The following is a 7,589-nucleotide window of genomic DNA, read 5'->3' as shown; positions in this document are numbered from 1 at the left end:
ATGATAATGAGGACTTCTAGATTTTGGGTCCCCAGGGATGGAAACACTCTAGGAGACAATGTGTACTCATAAATACTCTCTTAGTCAGGCTATAACACCAGTGTCTTTTAGAGATTTTTTTTCCAATCCAGGAATAGGACACTAACTCACTTACTTACCAAGAAAATATCTTTCTTTAATAAATATATAGCTAGGTGTTTAAATTAAAGCCATTGCTCTTGAAACCTCTTAGTTTATCTGAAGTTCATTAGTTCATGGTTTGAAAGTGTTATTAGTTATGTGCATGTATAAATACATACACATAATTATATACATATTCCATATGTATATATTTATATGAATATATTTGTTTCTATGCTTGGTCTATCTTAATTTCTATGTGCTATTTTGGAAATTAACATTGGCTTCAATGGTGCTTATTTTCATATATTCCAAATGACTGTAATTCCAAAACCATTTCTTAATAGTTAAATGTTTTTCTGGTATTTATCAAGAAGAAGATGTCTTCCTTACTCCTTTTCTCCACTTTTCCAGGATATTGATTGTTTCTTTCTTAGTAATGTTTAATACCATATGAGCTGGTTAAGACAATGATAAGCAAGTGAGGAAAGACAGTATCATGACAGTCTCATAGTCAAGCACTGCTCAGGATGGTTTTGTTCTAATATGTTTCACTATTATATTAAAAAAGTTTTTTGGGGGCATTGGTGGTGCACGCCTTTAATCCCAGCACTTGAGAGGCAGAGGCAGGTGGATCTCTGTGAGTTTGAGGCCAGCATGGTCTCCAGAGAAAGTGCCAGGATAGGCTCCAAAGCTACACAGAGAAACCCTGTCTTGAAACACTAAAAAAAAGGCAAAAAGTTTTTTAATTGTAGCTTTCTACTAAAATATTGTGAAGATTCAATTTGTATGCTTTTGTAATTAGATGTCTACATGTTTAAAAATGATTATACCTATCTATTAGTTGAACACATTCATCACACTTCTTATTCTACAAATTAGGGATACCTTTTTGCATAAATTTATTAATTTTACCTTATAGAAGATATGTGCTAAAGTCTGTATCACATTCAGAGTGTGAGAGTTTGACATTCCAAAATGATAAATTTGATTTGCAGTAACTTTATTTACCATTTTGTGAATTAAGGATGTGCCTGCCAAAGTACTCACTTGGAAACAAAATTGTTTTACATGTCAATCCCTGTTCCCTCTCCCTCCCCTCCTTCCCTGGCCCAAATAACACCCTATCTATCCCACACATTTTCTGATCCCCAGGGATGGTGAGGCCTTCCATAGGGTGTCTTCAGAATCTGTCATAGCCTTTAGGATAGGGCTTGGCCTATTCTAGCCTGTGTTTAGGCTGATGGAATATCCCTCTATGTGGAATGGGCTCCCAAAGTCCATTCCTATGTTAGGGATAAGTACTGATCTACTACAAGAGGCCCCATAGATTTCTGAGGCCTCCTCACTGACACCCACATTCATGGAGTCTGGATCATATCCATGCTGGTTTCCCAGTGATCAGTCTGGGGGACAAGGGCTCACTCTTGTTCAAGTCTGCTGTAGATCAGTACTTATCCCATGAATAGAGGAGAGAAAAATAAGTGATACCATCAGAGAGGGAGCCAGTATAGGTTTAAAGAGAAGTCAGACACTAGGAAATGTCCAGAAATCTACAAGGATGACACTAACTAACAATCTAAGGAACAGTGGAGAGGCTACCTTAAATGCCCTCCCCTGATAATGAGATTGATAATGCTTTATTAGAGGTTTTTGTTTTCTCAGTGTCCTTTAACCCCAATGGCTCTTACAGTTTTTCCACTTCATCTTCCCTAGGGATATCAGAGCCTGAGGGTAGGTGTTTGATGGAGACATACTGTTTAGAACTAGGTTTTCCATGGTCTCTCTGTTTAATGTCTGGCAGTAGCCCTCTGTATTGGTTATTTTCTGCTGAATCATAAATATTCTGTGATGATGGCTGAGCAGGGTACTGATCTGATCTATGGGGTATAGCATAATATCACTAATAGGCATTTTATTGCTACATTTTTGAAAGATCAGTAGTATTTGGCTTTACTCTGGGTCTGTGGATTTTCTATCCACAGGTTGTGAGGCATCTAAGCAGTGTTAGAGTTTCATCTTGAGGAGTGAGCCTAAAGTAAACTCAAATATTGATTCATTGCTCCAACAAGTTTTGTGGCACATTACACTAGAATATCTTGTAGGCAGAACACCGTTGCTGATTCAAGGGTTTGTGGCTGGGTTCATTTTTCTCTCTGATAACATGCAGAGTATCTTCTTGTACCAAAGGCAGTTAATTTATCTGTGATGGTTCTATTTTATGCAACAATTTGACTAATTCATGTTCAGTGAGTTGTGTAAGTATTGTCATCAGAAACGGAGCTTTGCCACAATCTTTGGAGATCAACAGCCTCGATTTTTTTTGGTATTATTAGAGGATCCATTAGCCAACATTCTATTGTAAATGACTCAATCCTGGACTGCAAGCTTCATTTGGTAATGAGAGGTGACCAGTGTGGACTCTTTATTGTTAGGTCCAAAGGAAAGTCCAGGTTCTCAACTCCAAGAGACAGTTCAAACATCAGAAATGAACTAAATCTGGCTATAGGGGTATTTTCAGTCCTTAGATAAAATTCAGTATTCCTCAGGAACTTGTGAAACTTGGTCCGATCTGTCAAAAGGTGTCATATCCCTTACCTCTGGCAGAAGGTATATAAGTTTCAATTATCAGTACTTACATAGCACAACTATCTGTAACTGCAGTTTCAGGACATCTAAGACAAATATTTATGCAGGTGAAACACCAATGCATACAAAATAAAAATGAAAATAAAGTGTGAACATACCATGTGACTTCAGTGCTATTTTGATTAAGGTGGTATAACTAAGCTAACACATTACCCATAAACCTTTTTAATTTTCCTGAGCCATCTGCTCATCTTTGTATCTCTCATTCAAACTGAGTAGACAACATCAAGTCTCCAAGATCATTTAGATTAGAATGAAATTTGGTGTAATGATTATTTTTCTGAGAGTAAAACTAGCAGTTGAAGACAAAAGATATTAATGCAGTTTATGATAAATAGGACTTAAAAACAACATATGTTTGATGAACAAGGTGTGTTGATTAAGGTTTAACAGTTCCTAAGGTTATAAAGGTCTTCTCAGGTTAACAAACACTGACTACCCCTTACATGTTTGTTAATTGTGTTCAACTCCAGGCTTCTAAAATGTTTTAGGCAATGGATAACATACACTTGATGAATGAGACATAGTTGATAAATATGGTTTATAAATTCCTAAGGTCTATTCAGGCTAGTAGGGACTGATCTGGAGATGTATGTCTAACCTCTTTATCTTTGCTATCATCTTTAAGTTTTAGCTATTTGAAAAAACTGTGTCTGACAGCTAAAGACTTACAAAGCCTGTGACCAACCAAGCCATCAGAATCACCATGGAGGATTCCAGGGTAGCTGTCCAAAGTGCAAAATTTAAGACTCTGTCATTTTAATTTATACAGAGGCCATTTAGATTCTACTTCCTGGTCAAATGTATCCTTCTCAGATCTATGTGATGAAATTGGTAGGATCTGTAACTTTATCAGTTTTTGAGCAGCAGGCAGACCTTAACCAATTCTTCAGGCCAATGGTGCACTTGCTTGATCAGTCCATTCCATATTTGAAATCCAGGAGAACTATTAGGTCTCCCACTGGGAAAGACAGACTTATAAACCATAGTGGGTTACTGAACTACAGGTATCCTATCTCTGGAAAGTGTTCTGAAGCATACTTTAAGTGCTAAAACTGTCCTTTGTAAACTGGTCTCTCTGTCATGTGGACCATCTATAAATTTTTATATAAAATGTCCCTTACTTCAAAGTTATAACAACTGTCTGACCACTTTATTGCTACTTCTATAAACCACACTAGCTTGCTACATGTATCTGTAGTTGCCTTTACTACAGTCACAAGTGTCAATTTCACCATTAAAACTTGAAGAAATTGGAGATTATAGTTGCTTCAGGCTACATTGTCTAGGTCTTGAATAAAGACCTCATGTCATTTGACTTTTTCAGGTCTCTCAGGTGTTCCTCTCTTCGTATTACCACATAACATTGAATGTTCCACTGGCATCCCTGAGGAAACTTAGACACCTGAGTGGTGCTTCTGCTAAGCTAAAATAAGGGCTGTCAGTCCTAGGGGAAAACAGCCCCCAAATTGATTACTCCTGAAACATGCTCCCTAACTTTTTTGAAGGAGTCCACTTGCATACCTTTATTTGGGACCCCTGGAAGTAAGATAAACAAGGTTTCATGGTTCTGATTGGTGTCAGGTACAAAGAGATAGATTCATGGAAAAAGCTGGATGGAGCATAAAAAAATTCCCAAGTGTGGTTTTTGGCCCAGAAGACACCACTCACCCTCAGAATCGAGTTTATCTTGGTGGCCACTGGTCTGTTTCCTCTGTATCCTGGCATCATTTTCATTGTCTCTGTATTCTGTTTGTGTTTGTGTCCCCATTTATCTATTCAAGTTAAAGGTAGACATGGGAAATCAAACCCCATCTATACTTTCTACCTTCCCTTTGGAATGCATGTTACAAAACCTTAAATTAGGTTTCAGAGCATAAGAATCAGAGTTTCCTGTCCTCTTCTCCAAGGAAACTAACTGTTAGCTTTGGGAGTTGAATTGCCCAGCCTTTGGTGTGAGTTGGTTCAATACTGTGTCAGTGAACACTGTAATTGCTGACAGGGTTCAGTCTATAGTTGTAGGAAGGCCCAGACACATGGCTCAGTTTTCATACATTCTAGTGTAGCTGGACATATTGTAAACACAACCTTGCTGGCTGACAGAGTGCCACAAACATGAGATCCAGAAGATCTTAGCTGTATAGGAGAAAAAGTCTTCCAAACTTCCAGAAGGCAAGGCCCCAAGTTTCTGCTAGCATCCTATCTTTTGTCTGTGTCTCATCTCAAACTATTACCACTGAATTTGCTCTTCTTTCTTCCCTTACAAACAGTGGGTCCTTTCTATGTCATACATTCCCACTCTCAAATGTCTCTAAGGCTTCCCTGCCCTACTCATCTTCACAGGACCCAGGTATAGTACAAGCTCCAGCTCCAGGTTCAGGGACCCTTCTACCAAAGGTAGCCATAAGTGATGATTATTGTAGAATATTATTTCAAGATGTGTTTCTTTTGTTTATGCTGTGGAACAATTTTTTAATGATGCAAAGATGTGTTGCATTCTTTTATTTTGCATATGTTTAACTCTGTGAAGCTGTGTTGCATTGCTTGTCTAAAACACCTGTTTGGTCTAATAAAGAGATGAACAGCCAAGAGCAAACAAGGAGAAAGGATAGGTAGGACTGGCAGGCAGAGAGAATAAATAGAACGAGGAAAACAGAGAAAGGAAAAGAGATCAATGATCAAGAAAAGAAGGGGAAACAACCTAACCAACCTTGGAGTAAGAGTGTGAGTAAGATTACAGAAGAAAGAAAAGGAAAAAGCCCAAAGGCAAAAGTTACATGGGATGATTTGAGATAAGAAAAGCTGGTTAAAAACAAGTCAAGCTAAGACTGGGCATTTATAAGAAAGTATAAGGCTCAATGTGTGATTTATTTGGGAGCTCAGTAATGGACCCCTGTCAATAACCAAAAGAGTAAAACAAGCAACAACAGATGATGACATAACCATACAACTCCATTTACGGGCTATGACCTCCATTCCACCAGTGATCTTTATGAATGAAAAAATCAAAACCCTTCTTTCTCTGACAAACCAAGTTTTAAATTCTTTTTTAGAGATAGCATTATACATTCACCAGCTTATCTGGGATGGATGCCAATAGCTCCTAAAAGTTTTCTTTAATTCAGAAAACAGAAGGGATCTGGAGGGAATCAAGGAAGTTCATGCCTTCAGGAGACCCCTGATTCTGGAAACTCTCTTTCCTTCTTCTAGACCTCAATAGAACTCCAATACTGAAAAAGGTAAGGGAGTGCCCAAAACCTATTCCTGAGCTCTGATGAATGGTTTCTGCAATGTTGAAGACACAAATCTTTCAAGTCCCAGAAGTTTATATAGGTTATTGAAGTTTTGCAAGGACCAGCTAAAAGTCCTCCTATGTTTCTGGAGAGAATGTGAAAATAAAATCTACCTTACCTATAAACCCATCAATCCAGAAGCCTCTGACAATGGAAAGGTGATTACCACAGCATTTTTTATTCAGTTGGTCCTGAATATTGGGAAAAGGAATTCTATAGGTAGAAGGGTTTGACGAAAAGTATATTGTCAGAGTTAGTAAAAGTAGCTCAGAGAGCATTTAGTAATAAAGACAAGTTCAGAAGTTAGACATTAAGGATAAGAAAGGTAATTGTGCTTGCACTGAAAGAAACAGGGATAAATAGTCAACAAGAAGGTGATGTATGAATTCTCTGTAGGTGACCAGGGAAAGTACCAGGTCCACTCAGACACCCTCTACACCTAAATCAATTTTCATAATCTAAAAAGGGAGGGCATTGGAAAAACAATGTCTGGACTGGAGGGTAAACATTCTCAAAGCAACAGTGCTCCAATTAGAAACTGAAACTACCAAAGTAGGGCCAGTCCAGGATTCCATTAAATTCACACAAGCCCAGGGCTACCTGGAAAGTGGGGAGAAACCAAATCAGCTTCCTCATAGATATAATGACACTTTTTTTTTTACTTGTAAAGAAACCCTGGCAAAAGATAAAATAAAGATCCAAGATTAAAAAGCGTGTATCTGTACCTACTCCTGGACAACCCATTGAGCTGTGGACCTACTTCTTACAGGTCACTGTCATCTTTAATGAAGGCACAACAGATTTAAACTACAAATTTTCCACTAAATTTTAGTTAGTTGTCCAATTTTAGAAGAATACTAGTTAATGTCTGAGTTATCCCAGACCCATCTTGGATCCAACTTATATATAGTAGGAGTTTGGACTGACATAAATCAAATTCACTTGGGCTGGCAAAACATAAAGACTGAAAAGTAGTTCTTTGACAACCCCAATAAGAGTGAAATAGTATCCCATAAGAATGAAAACAAAAAAAGAAATTGCAATTCACATCTAGAGATTCAGGAAGACAACAGTTTTACTTCCTTTCCAATCACCTTGGATTTCCCCTCTCCTTCCAGTCCAAAATCCTGGAAACAATGATAACAGATCTGTCCAAGTTTTAAGGAAAGTAAATAAATGGGTAGAAATAATTCGTTCCAAATTTCCAAACCTATGTATCATCATCAGTCTCTTGCCTCCTGAAAAACAAGTTTAGAATAGTTGAACCTAAAGAATTCTTGATTCAGCCTGCCATTAGCCTGGGTAGAACAATATAATTTTTCTTTTGAATAGACAGATACAGAAGGGGAATTTATTCGACAACTTACTTGGACTATATTTCTATAAAAATTTAACACTCACCCTGTATGGCAGTGCTCTCAGTGCAGACATCCTTACCTTTAGGCAGAATTACATATCATTTAAAATACCTAAATGATTGAGAGACCAATTGTAGATGCCACAGGCCTATTGAGGGAGCTCTAAGAC

Source organism: Cricetulus griseus, chromosome 4 (genome assembly GCF_003668045.3).
Source record: "Cricetulus griseus strain 17A/GY chromosome 4, alternate assembly CriGri-PICRH-1.0, whole genome shotgun sequence".
Lineage (NCBI taxonomy): Eukaryota > Metazoa > Chordata > Mammalia > Rodentia > Cricetidae > Cricetulus > Cricetulus griseus.
This window is presented reverse-complemented; position numbering follows the sequence as displayed.